This window comes from Triticum aestivum, chromosome 2D, assembly GCF_018294505.1.
Source record: "Triticum aestivum cultivar Chinese Spring chromosome 2D, IWGSC CS RefSeq v2.1, whole genome shotgun sequence".
NCBI classification, from domain to species: domain Eukaryota; kingdom Viridiplantae; phylum Streptophyta; class Magnoliopsida; order Poales; family Poaceae; genus Triticum; species Triticum aestivum.
In genome coordinates, this window is record NC_057799.1 from 528708806 (window position 1) to 528731767 (window position 22962).

The window sequence follows — 22962 nt, forward strand, 5'->3', positions numbered from 1 at the left end:
GTACACACCAAGAGGGAGAATTCCGGCAGCTGGAAATCTGGACCTGGAAAAGCTACATCAAGCCACCTATTCTGCACAACTCCAAACAATCTGAAAATTCACGGAGATTTTTTTATGGAATATTTAAGAATTATTGGAGAAAATAACTACCAGAGGGGGCCCACCAGGTGGGCACAACCCACCTGGGCGCACCAGGGAGCCCAGGCGCGCCCTGGTGGGTTGTGCTCACCCAGGCCCACCTCCGGTGCCGATCTTCTGGTATATAAGTCATTTTGACCTAGAAAAAAAATAAAGAGAGGACTTTCGGGATGGAGCGCCGCCGTCTCGAGGCAGAACTTGGGCAGGAGCACTTTTGCCCTTCGGCGGAGCGATTCCGCCGGGGGAACTTCCCTCCCGAAGGGGGAAATCACCGTCCTCATCATCACCAACAACTCTCCCATCTTGGGGAGGGCAATCTCCATCAACATATTCAACAGCACCATCTCATCTCAAACCCTAGTTCATCTCTTGTGTTCAATCTTGTTACCGGAACTATAGGTTGGTGCTTGTGGGTGACTAGTAGTGTTGATTACATCTTGTAGTTGATTACTATATGGTTTATTTGGTGGAAGATTATATGTTCAGATCCATTATGCTATTTAATACTCCTATGATCATGAGCATGTTTATCATTTTTGAGTAGTTACTTTTGTTCTTGAGGTCACGGGAGAAATCATGTTGCAAGTAATCATGTGAATTTGATATGTGTTCGATATTTTGATAGTATGTATGTTGTTATTCCCTTAGTGGTGTCATGTGAATGTCGACTACATGAGCCTTCACCATATTTGGGCCTAAGGGAATGCATTGTGGAGTAGCAATTAGATGATGGGTTGCGAGAGTGACAGAAGCTTAAACCCCAGTTTATGCGCTATTCCCACTACAAAAAAAGACACATCCGTGACATTTTGGGCCGAACGAATTTTTTTCTATCATACTTATGACACTTCTATGACGATAATTGTGACAAAACCCGGTATCATCATAGATGTGGTGGGCTCCTACTTCTATGACAAAAAATCATGATAGAAAATGGGCTTTTCGTCCTGGGCGGGCCGGAGACGCAGCTGCATGACATTCTTTGGGCCGTCCATGACGGAAAAAACCGTGGTAGAAGCGAGGACGAGGAAAATATCGGGGTGTTCCCGGTTACGGTGGGTGGTCGGGGCCGAGCGATGCATGGAGGTTTGCGTGTTTCTCTCGTACATGCACGCGCGTGGGTGCGAGGCGTTGGGCTCTAACTGAACCCGAGCAAGGCGTTCGCCTACTGAACCCGAGCGATTGCACTGCAGGCTACGCGTTACTGAACCCGAGCGATTGATCGATGGCTGTTAACTGAACCCGATCGAGTGATTCCTTCGCTACTGCTGCTAACTGAAGCCGATCGATGCTGCCTCTGGATGAACAGTGAGCGTTGCTGGGGGGGGGGGTTGGATGAACAGTTCCGGGTGGGGGTGGATGAATAGGACCCCGTGGTGTTGCCTCTGGATGAACAGGACCCCGATCGATCGAGCCGGTTGCGGCTGGATGAACAAGACCCCGTGGAGGGCTGGATGAACAGGACCACCCCATGGAGGGCTGGATGAATAGTAGACAGTGGAGGGCTATATGAACAGTAGCCCGTGGAGGGGTGGTTGAACAGGAGCCCATGGAGAGGGCTGGTTGAACAGTAGCCGGTGGAGTAGCGCGCGGTGGAGGCTGGATGAACAGGAGCCCGTGGATGAACAGTCGCAGGTGGAGGCTGGAGGAGGTCGACGGTGGATGAACAATAGCCCGTGGAGGTTGGAGGGGGTTGACGGTGGAGATGAACAATATCCCGTGGAGTCCCGTTTTGCGGTACGCCACACCCCTCCCGATGAACAGGACCCCCGTTTCGACCGTAGCGCTCCAGCACAAGTCCGTTTCCTCCGTTTTGCGGTACGCCACACCCCTCCCGATCAACAGGACCCCGTTTCGAGTGTAGGAGGTCCGTTTCCTCCGTTTTGCGGTACGCCAGACCCCTCCCGATGAACAGGATCCCGTTTCGACCGTGGCCGGTCGAACACAAGGCCGTCTCCTCCGTTCTGCGGTACGCCAGGCCTCGTTTCCATCGGCTGTTCCGTCCAAGCCCTCCCGATGAACACGACGACGCATTCCGTTCCAACCCAGCCGGTTGGCTCCCCATGAACACGACAACGACGTTGTTTCTCCTTTCCGACCCAGCCATGTACACGAGCCCTGGCCGTACGTATGCGCGAGTAGGCGTTCGAGACCCAACCCGTATGTACGTACGTGGCCGTATTTTCTTTCTTGCACCCTGGCCGCTGTACGTATGTGTACATGCTACGTGCGCGCCTCTACTACGACACGTGCGCGCCTCTACATCAACAAGTATGTACGTACACATTCGCGACCAAAATGACAACGCTACATACGCTTCGACCAGGTGGGTCCCGACTGTCAGGCACTTCCTTCCGTGCGAAGATGTAGCTAGTGGGTCCCAGCAGTCAGGGGGCGAATCATTTTTTTGCCCGGACGCACTTTCTTGCATGCGAAGATGTAGCTGGTGGGTCCCAGCAGTCAGGGGGAAACGTTTTTTCGCGAAATACGGTGGCCCGTCCGGTGGGTCCCTGCTGTCAGGTGGAGGAATAATTATTTTGTGCATAATAAGGAGGAACTTCCTTGCGGCCGCCGTGGACCCAGCTGCCAGCCTCTCCACGTACAATACTCTTCTGATGGAAGTCGTTCCTTGACCACGTTGACCACGCCGCGCCGAGAGCACCAGGGCGGTGGACGTCGGCGAGGCCTAGGAAGGGGACGACGCGGAGCCAGGGAAGACGCGGCAGTGGATGCCCACGCGGAGAGGAGTACGAGGGTTCACTAGTTCGGCTGCGGTGTGAGGCTGCCGTCGCCGCAGAATAACAGGGGGTGTGGGTGAGTAGAGGGATGCCCTGGCCAGCGGTGGGAGTAGTAGGGGGTGGTGAGGCCTACGCGGCAGCACAGCCGGCCACGGGAGGCAGGAGCAGGCGGCACGACCGGCGCTGCTTTGGGCGGCTGGAGCAAGAAGACCAGAGGTTGAAGAAGCACGACGGCCGTTGGATGGACATCATACGGCTAGAATCATTTATATTGACTAAGTTGACAAAGCCCTTGGTACGTGTCAACTTAGTAATGGTGTGCCCCAGATGTCAGGGGGAGGAATCATTTTTTGGGCGGGTGATACGTCTCCATCGTATCTATAATTTTTGATTATTCCATGCCAATATTATTCAACTTACATATACTTTTGGCCACTTTTTATATTATTTTTGGGACTAACATATTGATCCAGTGCCCAGTGCCAGTTCCTGTCTGTTGCATGTTTTATGTTTCACAGAAACCCCATATCAAACGGAATCCAAACGGGATAAAAACGGACGGAGAATATTTTTGGAATATTTGGAGAATATGGGAAGAAGAATCAACGCGAGACGGGGCCCGAGGGGGGCACGAGGCAGGGGGCGCGCCTGCCCTCCTCGTGGGCCCCCCGTAAGGCAGTTGATGCCCTTCTTCGGGCGCAAGAAAGCTAATTTTTAGGAAAAAAATCACGGCGAAGATTTCAGTCCAATCGGAGTTACGGATCTCCATATATATACGAAACGATGAAAGGGCAGCCGGGCAGAACGCAGAAACAGAGAGAGACAAAGAGACAGATCCAATCTCGGAGGGGCTCTCGCCCCTCCCATGCCATGGAGAGCAAGGACCAGAGGGGAAACCCTTCTCCCATCTAGGGAGGAGGTCAAGGAAGAAGAAGAAGAAGAAGAAGGGGGGCCCTCTCCCCTTCGCTTCCGGTGGCGCCGGAGTGCCACCGGGGGCCATCATCATCACCGCAATCTTCACCAACAACTTCACCGCCATCATCACCAACTCTTCCCCCCTCTATGCAGCGGTGTAACCTCTCTCTTACCCGTTGTAATCTCTACTTAAACATGGTGCTCAACACTATATATTATTTCCCAATGATGTATGGCTATCCTATGATGTTTGAGTAGATCCGTTTTTTCCTATGGGTTATTTGATGATCAAGATTGGTTTGAGTTGCATGTTTTATTATTGGTGCTGTCCTATGGTGCTCTCCGTGTCGCGCAAGCGTGAGGGATCCCCGCTATAGGGTGTTGCAATACGTTCATGATTCGCTTATAGTGGGTTGCATGAGTGACTGAAACACAAACCCGAGTAAGGGGGTTGTTGCGTATGGGATAAAGAGGACTTGATGCTTTAATGCTATGGTTGGGTTTTACCTTAATGATCTTTAGTAGTTGCGGATGCTTGCTAGAGTTCCAATCATAAGTGCATATGATCCAAGTAGAGAAATTATGTTAGCTTATGCCTCTCCCTCAAATAAAATTGCAATAATGATTACCGGTCTAGTTATCGATTGCCTAGGGACAAATAACTTTCTCGTGAGAAAAGCTCTCTACTAAAACTAATTTAGTTGTGTCTTTATCTAAACAGCCCCTACCTTTTATTTACGCTCTCTTTATTATCTTGCAAACCTATCTCAAAACACCTACAAAGTACTTCTAGTTTTATACTTGTTCTAGGTAAAGCGAACGTTAAGCGTGCGTAGAGTTGTATCGGTGGTCGATAGAACTTGAGGGAATATTTGTTCTACCTTTAGCTCCTCGTTGGGTTCGACACTCTTACTTATCGAAAGAGGCTACAATTGATCCCCTATACTTGTGGGTTATCAAGACCTTTTTCTGGCGCCGTTGCGGGGAGTCATAGCGTAGGGTGAATATTGTCGTGTGTGCTTGTTTGCTTTATCACTAAGTAGTTTTTATTTGATGTTCTTAGTTGTTCTCTATCTTTAGTTATGGATATGGAACAAGAAATACCAAAAAAATTAGGTGTACTTGCTTATCATGGAGATGGGGAACCTCCTAAAACCCTCGATGATCATTATGTGAAAGATATTATGTACTACTTTGATAATCTTGAGAAAACCCCATTCAACTTTATAATGGGAGTAATGTTGGATCTACGTGAATACTTTAAGGATTATCGCTTGACTCAAAAAGGGAAACTATTATGGGATCAAATTTATATGTTATATTGGTATGCTAGGCAACTATGCTTGAGATATGATTATACTTGTTGCTCTAGGATGAAGTCTCCACACCTTCCCTTTTCATGCGAATTTAATGATAATGAAACCTTGGCTTCTTATGCTAGAGGTATATATGATTACTATGATGTGGAACAAATAGAAGAATTTGTTGCTTTTATGGGTGCTTATGAAATTGAATCTATGTTCAAAGAGTTCGAAAATCTTTATGATGCTGTTCATAGACCTGAAAATTTAGCTATCCTTAAATATTGCTATGCCAATTATGAATTCAATTCCGATATTGATGCATTTATTGAGAAAGTCTTCGCTGTCCAAGAAGAGACTAATATTTTGCAGGAGTCTATGGAAGAAGAAATTGATGAAACTGTGAGCTCATTGGATGAAAAAGATGATGAGGAGAGCGAAGAACAAAAGGAGGAAGAGCGGATTAGCTACCCGTGCCCACCTTCTAATGAGAGCAACTCTTCAACTCATACATTGTTTAATTTCCCTTCGTGCTTACCGAAGGATGATTGCTATGATGACTATTATGATCCCGTTGATTCTCTTGAAATATCCCTTTTTGATGATGCTTGCTATGCGTGTGGCCAAGATGCCAATATGAATTATGCTTATGGAGATGAACTTGCTATAGTTCCTTATGTTATGAATGAAATTGTTGCTATTGCACCCACGCTGATAGTCCTATTATCTTTTTGAATTCTCCCGACTACACTATATCGGAGAAGTTTGCACTTATTAAGGATTACATTGATGGGTTGGCTTTTACCGTTGCACATGATGATTTTGATGAATATAATATGCATGTGCTTGCTGCTCCTACTTGCAATTATTATGAGAGAGGAACTATATCTCCACCTCTCTATGTTTCCAACACGATAAAATTGCAAGAAACTGTTTATACTATGCATTGGCCTTTACTATGTGTGAATGAATTGTTCTTTTATGACATGCCGATGCATAGGAAGAGAGTTAGAGTTCGTTGTTGCATGATATATGTTGCCTTGTGCTCACTACTAAATGCCAAATCTTTGCTAATTAAAATTTTCTTTGATATACCTTGGGATCCGGGTGGATCCATTACTTGAGCACTATATGCCTAGCTTAATGGCTTTAAAGAAAGCGCTGCTAGGGAGACAACCCGAAAGTTTTAGAGAGTCATTTATTTCTGTTGAGTGCTTTTATATAGTTTAAAAACAAAAAAAATAAAGAGGGGAACCCAAAAATTTTCAAAAAGAAAAGCGAAAGTGAGAAAGACGAGCATTATTGAAGGGGGAGCTAGCCTTGAACTTTGTTCATGCTCACGGAAACTTTGTGAATCTTGATTACAGAAACTTTTCAACAAAAATAATTATCCCCTTGTACAATTCCATTGTATTATAAAAATAATGTGCCAAGGTTTGCCTTTAGGATGTTTACAATGCTTGTTGGTTTGTGCGGTGCAGGACAGAAACTTCGGTATAGTGCACGATTTTTAATTTTTTACTGGAATGTCAAATGGTTCTGATTCCTTTTGCACTGTCTTTCTATACAATTTTTTCCCTAATTTTGGCAGAATTTTTCAAGTACTAGAAGTATGGTGAATGTTCAGATTATTACAGACTGTTCTGTTTTAGACAGATTCTGTTTTTGATGCATAGTTTGCTTGTTTTGATGAAACTATCAATTTATATCAGTGGATTAAGCCATGAAAAGGTTATATTACAGTAGCTACAATGCCAAAACAAAATATGAATTGGTTTGCAACAGTACTTAGAGTAGTGATTTGCTTTATTATACTAACGGATCTTACCGAGTTTTCTGTTGAAGTTTTGTGTGGATGAAGTGTTCGATGATCGAGAAGGTCTCGATGTGAGAAGAAGGAAGAGAGGCAAGAACTCAAGCTTGGGGATGCCCGAGGCACCCCAAGTAAATATTCATGGAGACTCAAGCGTCTAAGCTTGGGGATGCCCCGGAAGGCATCCCCTCTTTCTTCAACAAGTATCGGTATGTTTTCGGATTCGTTTAGTTCATGCGATATGTGCAATCTTGGAGCGTCTTTTGCATTTAGTTTTCTCTTTTCTTTTATGCACCATGCTGGTATGAGATAGTCCATGGTTGCTTTATAGAATGCTTCATGCGCTTCACTTATATCATTTGAAGTTTGGATTGCCTGTTTCTCTTTACATAGAAAACCGCCATTTGTAGAATGCTCTTTTGCTTCACTTATATTTGTTAGAGCGTGGGAATATCTTTTGTAGAAAGAATTAAACTCTCTTGCTTCACTTATATCTATTTAGAGAGATGACAAGAACTGGTCATCCACATGGTTAGTCATAAAATCCTACATAAAACTTGTAGATCGCTGAATATGATATGTTTGATTCCTTGCAATAGTTTTGTGATATAAAGATGGTGATATTAGAGTCATGCTAGTGGGTAGTTGTGGATTAGTAGAAATACTTGTGTTAAGGTTTGTGATTCCCGTAGCATGCACGTATGGTGAACCGTTATGTAACGAAGTCGGAGCATGAGGTATTTATTGATTGTCTTCCTTTGAGTGGCGGCCGGGGACAAGCGATGGTCTTTTCCTACCAATCTATCCCCCTAGGGGCATGCGTAGTAGTAGTTTGCTTCGAGGGTTAATAAACTTTTGCAATAAGTATATCAGTTCTTTATGACTAATGTGAGTCCATGGATTATACGCACTCTCACCCTTCCATCATTGCTAGCCTCTCCGGTACCGTGCATTGCCCTTTCTCACCTCGAGAGTTGGTGCAAACTTCGCCGGTGCATCCAAACCCCGTGATACGATACGCTCTATCACACATAAACCTCCTTATATCTTCCTCAAAACAGCCACCATACCTACCTATCATGGCATTTCCATAGCCATTCCGAGATATATTGCCATGCAACTTCCATCATCATCATATACATGACTTGAGCATTTATTGTCATATTGTTTTGCATGATCGTAAGATAGCTAGCATGATGTTTTCATGGCTTGTCCGTTTTTTATGTCATTGCTACGCTAGATCATTGCACATCCCGGTACACCGCCGGAGGCATTCATATAGAGTCATATCTTTGTTCTAGTATCGAGTTGTAATATTGAGTTGTATGTAAATAAAAGTGTGATGATCATCATTATTAGAGCATTGCCCCATCCAAAAAAAGAGAGGCCAAAGAAGCCTAAATAAAAAAAGGGGGCCAAAGAAGCCCGCAAAAAAGGGGGCAATGTTACTATCCTTTTACCACACTTGTGCTTCAAAGTAGCACCATGTTCTTCATATAGAGAGTCTCTTGAGTTATCACTTTCATATACTAGTGGGAATTTTCATTATAGAACTTGGCTTGTATATTCCAACGATGGGCTTCCTCAAATGCCCTAGGTCTTCATGAGCAAGCAAGTTGGATGCACACCCTCTTAGTTTCAGTTTGAGTTTTCATATACTTTCAGTTTCAGTTTGATCCAGTGCCCAGTGCCAGTTCCTGTCTGTTGCATGTTTTATGTTTCGCAGAAACCCCATATCAAACGGAATCCAAACGGGATAAAAACGGACTGAGAATATTTTTGGAATATTTGGAGAATATGGGAAGAAGAATCAACGCGAGATGGTGCCCGAGGGGGCACGAGGCAGGGGGCGCGCCTGCCCCCCTCGTGGGCCCCCCGTAAGGCGGTTGATGCCCTTCTTCAGCCGCAAGAAAGCTAATTTTTAGGAAAAAATCACGGCGAAGATTTCAGTCCAATCGGAGTTACGGATCTCCATATATATACGAAACGGTGAAAGGGCAGCCGGGCAGAACGCAGAAACAGAGAGAGACAGAGAGGCAGATCCAATCTCGGAGGGGCTCTCGCCCCTCCCATGCCATGGAGACCAAGGACCAGAGGGGAAACCCTTCTCCCATCTAGGGAGGAGGTCAAGGAAGAAGAAGAAGGGGGGGCCTCTCCCCCTCGCTTCCGGTGGCGCCGGAGTGCCACCGGGGACCATCATCATCACCGCAATCTTCACCAACAACTTCACCGCCATCATCACCAACTCTTCCCCCCTCTATGCAGCGGTGTAATCTCTCTCTTACCCGCTGTAATCTCTACTTAAACATGGTGCTCAACGCTATATATTATTTCCCAATGATGTATGGCTATCCTATGATGTTTGAGTAGATCCGTTTTGTCCTATGGGTTATTTGATGATCAAGATTGGTTTGAGTTGCATGTTTTATTATTGGTGCTGTCCTACGGTGCTCTCTGTGTCGCGCAAGCATGAGGGATTCCCGCTGTAGGGTGTTGCAATACGTTCATGATTCGCTTATAGTGGGTTGCGTGAGTGACTGAAACACAAACCCGAGTAAGGGGGTTGTTGCGTATGGGATAAAGAGGACTTGATGCTTTAATGCTATGGTTGGGTTTTACCTTAATGATCTTTAGTAGTTGCGGATGCTTGCTAGAGTTCCAATCATAAGTGCATATGATCCAAGTAGAGAAAGTATGTTAGCTTATGCCTCTCCCTCAAATAAAATTGCAATAATGATTACCGGTCTAGTTATCGATTGCCTAGGGACAAATAACTTTCTCGTGAGAAAAGCTCTCTACTAAAACTAATTTAGTTGTGTCTTTATCTAAACAGCCCCTACCTTTTATTTATGCTCTCTTTATTATCTTGCAAACCTATCTCAAAACACCTACAAAGTACTTCTAGTTTTATACTTGTTCTAGGTAAAGCGAACGTTAAGCGTGCGTAGAGTTGTATCGGTGGTCGATAGAACTTGAGGGAATATTTGTTCTACCTTTAGCTCCTAGTTGGGTTCGACACTCTTACTTATCGAAAGAGGCTACAATTGTTCCCCTATACTTGTGGGTTATCAGCGGGTGAAGCTAGAATATCCGAGATTGAAGAAGAAGCACGGCATCCGTTGGATGGACATCCAACGGCCACTGCTGCTAGAACCGTGTGTTGACTATTTTTTTGAGGGGACGCGTCAACTTAGTAAGGCCACAAGTGCGTGGCAAGGAACTTATAGACCATTTGAGATTTGTAAGAATGTGCAGCCAATTTTTGAATTCTAATGGAATTTACTACAGCCCATTTACAGTTTGTTAAAAGTACAACCCATTTCAACCAACCGTTCAAAACATAATTCAATAAAATTTCCCACATTTTGATGGGATCCGATATATTTTTATCCCGAAATTTCTAGTCAGATTAAATACAATTTCAATATAAATTTATTTTACGTAAAAATCCAACGAAACATTGCGCTCGCAACAATTAATGAAATTAAAATTTTCAATATCCAAAAATAATATTTTATAAAGTAATTACATGTTTGGTGCATTTTTTATAGTTACTGCCCAGTTTTTATAATTACATCCCATTTATTATTTCTTAAAGCCCATTTTCTTGTTAAGCCTAATGTATCCCTCCTAGGAAAGATTTGCAGCCCAGCGGGGCGGAGAATAGCAACTTGACCTTGCCTGGGTATTCCTAAAAAAAGTATAGCTGGGCTAGCCATTTTCAGCTTGAAAAAAATTAATATCTCGGTTAGATATCTGGCCTGGGCTAGACGGGCCACAACCCGCCCAGTTAATACCTGCAGCGATGTTTTCGTTGTTGTTCAGAGAAGAAAAATTAATATCTGGCTAAACCTTGTTCAAGAAAAACTCTGCAGTGCTCACACCTCAAAAACACAAATACTGCTCGAGCTGCTTGGTCCCAGCTGTCGGCCGCTTCTTGTGCAATTCTCTCGTTTATTGACTACATAGGTTGACAATGGTGTGGGACCGTGATGTCAGGAAACCAGGAGGAAGCAAAAAAATTTATAGTTTTATATACTAATAAGGAGGCACTTGCGTACGTGCGGCTATGGCCCTGGTGGGCCCCCACTGTCATCCTCTCCAAGTAAAGTCATCTCCTCATCCTCATGTCCGTTGACCATGTTGACAACGCGAGACGACAGCGCCACGACGAGCGCAACAACTCGAAGGACGACGGAGAGGGCCTCAAGGTCCCTACGGATGGTCTGATACAGCGCCCGCTGCTTATTCGGGAAGCCAGGATCATAGGGCCACATGTCCGCAACGGCATTGTCGTTCGCTTGTTCACCGGTGCTTGTTGAGGAGACAGAGGTTGCAGCACAGGTCCTCCTGCGCTGGTAGCTCTTCCGCCATTAGGGCGTCGAAGTGCGGCCACACCTGCTCTATGGTGAACACGGCATGAACCGGCTTGGACAGTGGCGCCGGCTCCTGGTCGGAAGCTACGTCCATCATCTGATTGTCGTCGCTCAGCTCGGCGAGCTAGCTGGCGAGCCAGCATGTCCGGCTGCTGGACCGACCCGCTGCCAAGCACGAGTTTGACTACCCTAGCCCACCCAGACCGCCTCCCTCGCCCGCGCGCGCTTTTCGCCCGAAACGGTCAGCGCCGCCCGCCCCGCTTCCCGGTGCAGGCGATTGCTCCGCCTTCAAACGACACAAGTGTCGTCCATCCGTCCTTCTGCCGCCCACATTAATGATACGCGGTTGCCGAGGCGGCTACTCCGGCACCACACGTCCGTCCCTCCGCCGCCCACCATTGCTATATAAACTGCTGCGCCGGCCATAGCCGCAGTCATCCGCATCCGTTCCCTTTCTCCTGTTCACACCACTACTGCCCACCATGGCTTCCTCGCCCTCCAGCGCTCTTCGGCACGGGCGGATGACGGACCACAAGGAGATGGCAGCCATTGCTGCCGACTGGCTGGCCGGCAGGCAGCCAGAGGATGACGATGTCCCAATGGAGAACATGGTAGTCGACGATCCGGCGCCAACCCCCTCCTCTGTGCCATCCTCGCCGGTGCATTGCACCATGACCATCGGTGAGGCCCGTGCCCAATATATGGACACGGTGAGGCAGAAGCATGAGGAGCAGTTCCGGGAGGCGCAGGCCGACGCCGCCTACAACCACCATCTCCTCTAGGAGCACCTGCAGGTGGAGGAGCAGATCGCCGCGGAGCGGGCGGAGCAGGAGGCGCTGCTCGAGTCGTATCGCTCCGCCCGCGAGGGCCGCCTCGAGCGCTGGCGGTACCGCATGCGGGTGGCGGAGGCTGCGGCCGCCTACAAAGAGGGCGGTGAAGCGGGCGAGGCGCTGTTTGGCGAGACCGAGGACGAGGCAGAGGACAATGCCAGCTCCGACGAGTCCCCGCTCCGTTGGCGTCGACGAGGCCCTGCTCCGTCGAGGCCCCGCGATGCCAACAATGAGGCAGAGGATACCGCCGGCTCCGCCGAGGCCCCACCCTGCCGGCAACGAGGGGGAGGATTTCCCCCGCTCCGCCGAGGCGCCACCTACCGACAACGAGACAGAGGACATCGCCGACTCTGCCGAGGCCCCGCCCCGCTGCCAACGAGGCCGCGTCACACAGAAAACAAGGAAGAGTAGAACACGGTAGGTCGCCGCTGCTCGGGTCCAAGTAAGGCCACCGCTGCTACCCTTCAGTTGAAGCCAAGCTAGGCGGGTTGACCATTGACGGCCGGTTAGCTTCTTGGCGGCGACGTGGAGTCGGAGAGCTATGTTGGAGAAGGAAGCTGCTTCTACTTAACTGCTGGTGCGGTTGGCTGACTGACACATGGGCCCAACAGGCATCTGGGCCACATGTCAGTTATGCAACTGCACCTGCAATTAAGTCACTAAAGCTTCTATTCGGCTCAGCCGGACACAGGTGGGTAGCTTCGGTTAATTAATTATACCTCCAGCACAGCCCTTTTAATTGAAGAATGTATGAAATGTAATGAAATCCGGCATGTTTATATGAAATCCGACCGTGTATGAATGAATTTATTTCGACTAGTTCGAATTCTTGTATCACTGGCATTGGATGAACATGCAAAACAATACGTACTAGCATTATTCCCAGGGTGATCACCTCGTTTGCAGCAGTTTCACATGTACTCCCTCCGGTCCTTTCTAGTCTGCATACAAGTTTTGTCTGCAGTCGAAGTATCTCTACTTTGACCAATCTTATAGAAAAAAGTATGCACTTTCACAATGTGCGAAGTAAAAAGGAACAAAAGGAGTACAAAGAGTTTGAGCAGCTTTTTAGCGTTCCTGTACATTGCAATCAAACACACAGGCCTGTCAATTCATAGAGAACATTCAAAACAATCGATGATTATGCATCTCAGCGATTCACATGTCAGAGCCAATATTTACTTCACAACTAAAGAATAAAGAAAAATGGATCGACGCTGCTGACAGCAAAGGGCGTCCCATTTGAAAATATCAAACGCATGTCTTCTTGCTAAAATAATGAGCAAAATTTGACAAGGTTGTCCCATTCCAAAATATCAAATGCCTACGATTGTGGAATGGGCAGGGTTTGCCATCAGTTCAGCATTGACATGGCACCTCGTGCTAAATAAACCAGCTGTTCTTTTTGTGCAGTTCCAGCAAAATCAACCAAATTCGCGCGTAGCTTGTATGATATCGCCCTTATATGTTGCAACGCCTTGAACTTATCGGCACCTCCTTTCTTGTGGTGGAAATGAATGATTCAATGTATTCATGAACATTTTGTGCAGTTCCCATTGAAATCAAGCTGAGCACCCATGTTGGCACAAATACAAAAAAAGTGATTAGTATAAAGCAAACTGTACTATGAATTGACAGTTTAAACAGGCACCTACATGGTCCATGTAGAGCACACTTTTAGAAAAATGGAACTCACCGGAAAGAATCCTAGAACAATATTGTACTCGCGCATCACAGCAAGAAAATGGAGATTTGTCAGTCCTTCTGAGCTGAAGTTAGTTTGGTCTTGTGGGGAGTAATGTAACCATCCTTCAACTGCTCCTTCTGATGAGAAGATAGACAGGGCTTCTTCATCCTGGCATAATCGGAACTAGTCACTTCACGTACTCTATATTCTTCTTCAGAGGAGGATGATCCTGTTGTGTGAAGACAAGAGGACAACTAAATGCTAGCATCCCTGTTTGCTCGAAAAAAAGGAAAAGAAATATTTAAAATAGCACAGATGAAGCACTTCTCAAGGACAATACCACTTTTTCATGACAGTATCTAAACAGTAGCACAACACCAATAGAGATGACAAAGCTCAATCATATGGATGAAATCAGTGGGCGAGTACCAAATTTTGTCAGGAGGCTTATTGTGTAGAGCATACGGATGAAGCACTTCTCCGGAACCATCTGTTGCTATCTACTGTGGTGGCCATGCTTACTATATACTCCTCGATTAGTTTAATGTTTCCAACATCTTCTTGTGCAGTTCCACTAAAATATATGGTATCTTCAAAGAAGATCCCTGTTTGCACAAGTAGAGATAATTACGTATTACATTAAGAGTGGCATCAAATCAATGGCAAAACAATTGCTTCTTCCAGCCATAGCAATAAATTAAGATGCAAAACTATATCATTACTTGTGTCATCACAGTTCCAGTGCTTCATGACAGCACCGGGAGTTGATTTTTGTTTTTCTTCCGCTTGTTCTTCCCCTTCATCACTTGGTTCAATACCAGACAAGCTTCGCCTTCAATGTAAGATTTGGCATGTCAATTAGGTTGCACAAGTATAGCACTAAACAATGACATTAATTTTCTGACGAAAGTGGCAAAATACAGGCCAACAATTGTGAAATATCCTTATCTTACCTCAATGGGATATTACGGTGCACATACAGATTGGAAGTCTTGTCTCCATTTGTGCAGTTCACTAAAATCAAGCAAGATTACCGTACAAGTAGCACAACATATGAAAGCACATTGCAGAATCATGTGAAAGAAGGCTAGTACTGACCTCTCATGATGCGGAATTCAAACAACTCCAAGAAGAAGATCTGAACCAAATTTGCCAACACGTATAGGAAGTAAGATCTCCTCTTGTGCAGTTCCACTAAGATCAAGCAATCAAGCAACGTTGTCGGTGTGACATTTTGGTTGAACTGCACAAAACACTCTTAAAACAAAAGTGTTTTGTGCAGTGCAACAAAAGGTCACAATGGCAACGAGGTGAAGTAGATAACCCTGTTTACATAGAGGTGCAAAGGAAACAACTTGTGGTCAATAGCGGTGGATCACACAGAAGCCAACAAAAAGAAGCATCTACCTTATCTAAATGGGAAAGAAAGCAATACAATAGCATTTCTCAAATGGTGGCATTGATTAATATTAACAGAGAGATTATATTAACAATAAAATTCATTAAACATGTAATTTGCTTTTAACTGTGGCATTGCATCAATTTTCCAGCGGCATTATTAGAGGGTGTTTGTTTACAGGGACATTTTGGTGGAGGGACTAAAAAAACTCCGTGTCAGTCCCATCTAAACCAAACAGGAGAGACTTTTAGGGACTAAAAGTGGGCATTTGGGACTAAAGAAAGAAGACCCCGAGGGAGAGTCTTTTTGGGACTTTTTCCAACAGTTTCCCCTGCCACGCATCGCACCTTGTCTCTATTAGTTCATTACTAGGGGTAACATGGTATTTTAGCATGTCATTTAATAACCCCTAGTCCATGTTTAGTCCCTGGAACCAAGCAGGTAGGGACTAGGGAGTTTTTAACCAAACATGGCCTTAGATTAACAACAGCTAAAGAGTTGCACGGGACAGTGGACGCACCAGCACCATGTGCATCTACCGATGTACTGGGGTGATGCACAGTTTGTTGCAACAAAGAACAAACAACCAAGGAGCATATTTGTGTTGGTCCCAGTTTTGTTATCTTTAGACACCTTTCCCTATGTGAGCGCAAAAAATCTAGTCCTACTCAAACTCTACAGCCTTGTCCCCCAAAACAAAAGATCAGTTCATTACAGATGTGCGTACTGCGTTTGTCATTGTTTTCCCTTTGCTGGATAGCCAGTCTGTACTAGTACTTTCCCCCCTTCCTTTCCTCTTTGAACTACGTCCTAGATTTATGCTATACAACTTTCCCCCATTCCTTTCCTCTTTGAACCACGTCTTAGATTCATGCGATACAACTTTCCCCACTACTTTCCCCCTTCCTTTCCTTTTTGAACCACGTCCTAGATTCATGCTATACAACTTTTCCCACTACTTCCCCCCATTCCTTTCCTCTTTGAACCACGTCCTAGATTCATTGTATACAACTTTCCCCACTACTTTCCTGTTTGATCCAACACCTAGATTCGAGTGCAGAAGCGGCAAAAGCCCACATGCAGCTAGAGCAATGCATGTGGAATAAGTAAATTATACCTTAAGGTTCTTGGGGTGTGGTTCGGTGGGCGACCGGAGGCCGTTCGACCCACACTATGTACGGCGGCGAAGAAGAAGGGGTCGGAGGCCCTCCCGCGCCGCCGCTGGGTGAAAGTGAACAACTGCGCCGGTAGTGGATTCCCTCCCTCGCCGACGGCGACAGCGTTAAGCCTCCTTCCCTTCCCGGCGGACGGATCCTCCCGGCTCTTTGACCGGCAGTGAGGGGGGAGAGAGAGGTCAATAAAGTCTTGTTTAGATCTGGAGAGGGTGAGAGAGTGTGAAGAGAGCAACTACAAGGAGACCAGCAGTGAGGGGAGAGAGAGAGGCCAACGAAGTCTTGTTTAGATCTAGAGAGGGTGAGAGAGTGTGAAGAGAGCAACTACAAGCGCTGAGGCTCCAGCGTGTATATATATACTGGAGAGAGTGTGAAGAGTGCAAGCCCTAGAAAACAAGCGCCGAGGCTGCAGCTTATACGTGATGAGGTGATTATACGGTCACTACGAGATCGTATAGCTCCGTATCCATCCATTTTGACCAGTCAAAGAATCCTCCTGGCACGAAATATGCTCAAGTGTAGTTATCGAACCTGAGACCTCAAGTTTGATGAGCGAACAGGCTAACCAGCTACACAACCCTCCCGTTATGTTCAACAAGAGGAAAATAACCTTTTATACATTCCTGCATTCGTGTGACAAGCATGCCGTGTTTTTTTTGTGTGTGGGAGTCATTGGGATTTAAATCATATTCGTGTCATGTGACTTTGGTGGTAAGACTATCCACAATGGTGCAGAAATAATGCAGCCTTAGTCACCTTACCTCTCTCCATGTAGTACGTTGGGTCCCACCAGTCAGAGGGTGAAACAAACAAATTAATAAGAAAAATTAAAAGCGCCAGCGGTGTATCTTACCTCACACATCTCGCTACTGCTCGGGAACACTGTCCAATTGATCACTCTGTTCGCTCACGTACTATTTTAAGTGAATCCTTATTATAACATGCACACAATTTTGGGCACTTGTATTCGACCTAAGTCAGTGTGCCACCGTATCTCATACGACTCCCTCCGTCTAGGTGTTAAGTCACGCTAGAAGGTGCAGCGGGACCAAGGTGCAAGCAGATTGGAGGAGAAGGAGAAACTTGACCGGTCATTCCTCCAATCAAAGCCCTGATTTCTGTCTCCAAATGCAACAATTAATCCAAACAACTAAGAGATGCTGTTTTAGCTACCATGCAGGGCCACATATTAACTCGCATGCAAGCCGACTCTGATTTATTGACTGATCAATGCGTAGTTGCACTCCATGCATTGGGTTTCCGGGGGAGATAACAAGGCAGAGTAAGGAGCGTTTGGTTACATTGCTTAGGCTGGTCATAGTGGTGAGTAACTTGGACTAGTAGCATGCATATGTTACTAGTCTATGTTACTACTACGCGAAGTTTGCCATCGGAAGCGAGCCGATCTGGCTCTCCTGAGCTAGCAAGGTTTTTCTAGCCCACCCAAGCTAGCTGGCCCACAAAAGCTAACATATTTTAACAGTTCCAAATGCCTAACCTTGCCCGGCTATGCTATAAGCTGTTCTTGCTAAGGATCCAAACGCTCCCTAAGTAACAACGCTCGCTAGCAACGAGGCCAGGAGGGGATTGAGATGCAAAGTTAATGGACGACGCCTAAACATTTTGGGAATATCTAATTTCCGTAAGATGACTTAACACCTAGACGGAGGGAGTACTACTCCTCAGTCCAGGTTTGATGGAATATTCGTCACCTCTTCTCTTCTTGTACGTACTCCATTTGTATCTCACTTCCTGTGGCTTCACACTCGCACAATTTTCCTATTCTATGAACCTATGTGTGCGTGTGTGTGTGTGTTTAACAACATGTGTGTGTTAGAGAGAGCGACAGATCGACCTACTCCTACAGAGAGATGGTGTGTACTGTACGATTTTAGCCGCGAGGGTCGATGCATCCTCTCGTTTCCGGGCGTCCGGTAGGGACAGGCGGACAGCTGCCACACCCGCTCCTGACCAGCCTGGCCCACCCAAAGCCCCTCCATCGCCCGCGCGCGCTTCCCGCCCGAAACAGTCAGCGCCGCTCCAAAGAATCGGTGCCGCATTCATGCCCGAGCAGAGCGGACGCGACCTCTCACTGGCGCCTGCGTTGAAGGGAGAAGCGGATTCAAGAGTGATGGTTGTTTCGTCCGTCCAACTTACTGCTGGGTCTATGTGAGTTGACGGCTCATTGGTCATTATTACTGAGGTGGTAGGACTGCTGGATGTCCCACGCTTTCGGCGAAAGGAGGTACTACTAGATTACAATTTTCTCCATTCTTACGACAGAGGAGTGCAAGAGCAGTGAAAATACGCAGGCTCAGTGTAGGGACTAGAAAAAGTCCCTCTTAGAGACTTTTTAACCAAATAGGAGGGACTACTAGGGACTAAAACTTGCTTTTTGGGACTTAATGAAGAAGACTCTCAAGGAGAGTCTTTTTTGGGACTTTTCCAACAATGCCCCTCCCTGCACCCATTGCCCCGCCGCCCCATGGTGTTATTTGGTTGTTATTTTTCTGTATACTGGGGGTAACATGGTCATTCAATAACCTCTAGGGAGGGACTAGGGACTTTTTAGTCCCTGAAAACAAACAGGGAGGGACTGTTTAAGCAGTAGGGACTTTTTAGTTGGGACCAGAAAAAGTCCTAGGACTTATGAACCAAACAGGGCCTCAATATGGACTACATACGGAGCAAAATGAGTGAATCTACACTCTAAAATACGTCTATATACATCAGTGTTTGGAGTATGTACTAGTAGTTCATATTGAAATCTACTAAAGGACATATATATTCCAAACAATATGGTAATCTCTCTAACCAAGGTAGTAGGGACGAGGAGTAAACGGAGGGAGTAGTAAATTTTTCTCCTCGTCCTGCGAGCCACCGCGCACGTGGGCGAGGGAGTGGGCGTAAGGCGTACATTACTACTACTAGTAAGCAAGCTTCACCTCATCCTGCGAGCCACCGCGCCCATGTGCGGGGGAGACGGCGTACTAAGCAAGCTTCTCCTCGTTCTGCGAGTTGACGGGACACATCAAAAGTACTCCAGTGTATAGAGCCTTGCCTCTAAGGTAGACCCTACATGGTTTGCCTCTTTTTTAACATAACGAGTCAAGTCGCAATTTGTTTGTTCATCCGTGGTAGACGATCCTCCATCCATCAAGTGGACAACCAGTACATGTGTCAAATTACCATGTGGGCTGCCTTTTCGTACAGAAATGAGCTCCACCGTGTACCCGCGCAGGTGTGGTTGGGAAAGAGATGGGAGTACGTGCGCCGTGCGTGCACCTCTTCTCTTCGTGCACGTCCCCCACCTACGTGGGTGTGTGTGAGAGAGATACAAACCTAGACAAATGGCTTGTGCATTCGTGAGTGTTTTTTGTTTTGGGGGGGGGTTGATTTCGTGAATGTATTTGTGGGAATATATATGTGTCGATGACATCTCAAACAAAATTTTGCATGCAATGTGTGTGAAATGGAGGCCTATCCATATCACATATAGAGGGCCGGGCGATCCACGAGAAGAGAGGGAGGGGTCATAGATATTGATAGAGTCGAAGATAGGATCAAGTGGGTGGGTGCGAGATCGATGAAAAGAGCCATCGAAATTGTGTGTGTGTGCAAGTCAAATATATAGGGCGACTGACCTACCGGAACGTCAGAGGGCACAGGTCAAGTTTGTGTGTGGCAGGGAGACATGACTAGAGCGCTCAATGTATCGGTGTGTGTGTGGGAGCGGGGTGGGGGGAGGGGTAGGCAGAGGCCTAACTATAGAGGTAGAACGACTCGTATATGTGTTGAGAAGGAGAGACCCAACTATGTCTTGAGGGAGATCGGTCAACATCCATTCATAACTGAAGGACGGGAAATAGGATGGGACAGAGAGAGAGAGAGAGAGAGGAGAGAGAGAGGGAGGGGGAGGGGTAGAGTGCTGGATGGGTGATGGAGTTGCTTCTCGAAGATGGTGGGAGAGGCCTACTAGACAAACTGAGGGTGGAACTGCAATATTATCAATAAGAGTGGGGATGTGTTTCTGTGTGTGCCTGTGCGTGATAGATCTGTCGGGACACATCCATGGATGATGAAGGGGAACCATATGTTTGGTAAGCAAACCTAACTAGATCGGTAGATCAATTGTTGTTTGTCGGAGGACGGGAGAGACATAACTAATGAGGTAGATCAATCGACGCATGGGGAAAAACGAGTTATAAAGACCTAGCTAGCTATATGTATAGCGGGAGACCGGTCGGTGTACGTCCATTTGTTAGAGGCAAATAAGGCCCGGCGAGACGGATAGACAGAGATAATGGAGCTAGGAGGTGGTGCGAGAGGCCCAGCTACTAGCTAGATAGGGGGAGGAGTGTGCGGTTATGAGATCAATGAAAAGAGGGGCGAGAGTTTACACGTGTGTGGGACCGTATGAGAGACACGAGGCAAGGACACATAAAGGAGGAGATTGAAGGTGCGTGTGTATGTTGTGGGCAGACATCGCTGGAGAGGTTTATCGATCGGTGTGTGTCGGAAAGGAGTTGTGGAGACTGTGGGAGAACGACCTAAAGAAAAAAATGAATGTGCACGATGGATAGAATGCTGGGGGAGGGGGAGGGCGTGTGCATGCACGAGAGAAAGTTAGTGGTAGCTACAAAGGTTAGAGGATTGTGTGGGTGTAAGAGACTAACAAAGATCATAATTTGATATGAAAGTGGATTCATATATTTGAATAGGAGATCATAGTGTTTTAAACATATGCATGCATGAATATAGCGGTGATACGCGTGTTGTGGTTTTGCACATGTTATACCATATTGTGATAATGCATGGCGTTTGCAACTCATAGCTAAATGTCGAACAATCTAAACCATACTATACATCGAACAATCTCACATTTTATTTGAATTTGTGATAATGTGTGGCGTTTGCAGCTTACAACTAAATATCGAACAATCTAAACAATACTATATATCGAACATTCTCACATTTTATTTGAATTTGTGGTAATGCGTGGTGTTTGCAATTCACATCTAAATACTTGTAGGCGTAGGGGGCGGGGCACCATACATAATGTGATAAACATATTATACATATGAGACATGGTTTAGATTATGAAGATCTAGCTAGAGCTTCAAATGTACTGTGATTTGAAATCAACATAAAGTGGATTCAAAAAATCGAGTTCGAGTTCATATAGTACACATAGTTCATATGTAACTCGAGACTAATCATGTGGTGTGCTGTGAAGATAATACACAAACGATGGTTTAACTTGACAATAGTGATGATTGTAGATCTTATTAAAACAGAGAAACGAATTTAAATGCTTTGACTTCATCACAATCATTATTGTAGATCTTATTCAAATAGAGAAACGAATTCAAATTTAGTTCATATTGAAGCGGTAGTATATACGTTTGGAATGCACTAAAATGTTCATTTGAGTAGTAGGTTGCATGCATTATACACGTAGCGAAATATTTTAATTGAACATAACATGAATTCAAAGTTTTGAATGACATTTGTAGTGCGAATTGATTTGGTACAATACACGTTAGGCTTGTCCGGAAATTTCAACCCGTGCCTTGTTAGCCCGAAATATTTAAGATATACCTTTGTCTCGTTGTGCTCCGAGAACACCCTCCATCTCAACCCGCGCCTTGCTATTCCAAAATTACAACGCGTGCGAAAACTCCCACCTCTTGTGAAATCCCGACACGCGAAATGCCCGTGATACCCCTGAACCGAAAGAATCGCCTCAAATCGGTGGGGGTACTTTCATAACTTACCCCACATTTCGGACAAGCGCGTCCCTAAGCCATGGTTCCCCACTCCCATCCCATCCGCCCACCCACTCGTACACCAAGGTCGGGAAAACCCGCGAAGCCCCACACCCTCCTCCGTCCACCACCCAGCCGGAGCCTCTTCCCCGACGACGTCGTCCATAGCAACACCTCGACGTCCCTCATCCACTGTACCGGATGAGGATCCGTCATCGATCTGGTCGTCCTGCTGGTTCAGCCACCCTGTCCTCCACCTCCAAGTATCTGCCCCGATGTTCCCCTCGTCTTTCACGCCACCTCCATTCCCACACCGCCATCTTCACCTGCACCACCGAAAGAGCATCATCATCACCGTTTCCTCGGATGAAGCTGCGGCCTAATCGGAGCCACCAAAGAGGTTGTACACTAATCGCCGCATTTTCTTCTTGATTCGATCTCACGGTGCTGCCGGCGCTCGGTCCCGAGCCGACACGGCGCGGCTCCATCCATGGCGGCGTCGCCGACCACTTCCTCCACGGCGTTGCTCCCTCGGCGGCGACGTCCACATCAGTAGGAGGTGCTGCTGCTTTAGCTCTCGCTCGCGCTGCTGCTCTGCTCTTGCTCTCGGTCCCCTGCCTGTTCTGCTCTTGCTCTTGCTGCTGCACTCGCTCTTGCTTGTGATGCTGCTCTGATTTAGCTACACTTCAGTCGATTGAATCGACTTTTGGGTCAGTCGATTTTCAGGGGGTGGGGGGGGCCTCGCCAGAGTCAAGGAAGAACTAGCCGCAGCGGGGAGGGGGCTCGCCGGAGAGGTACCCCACTATCTATCTTAGGTTCAGGGTG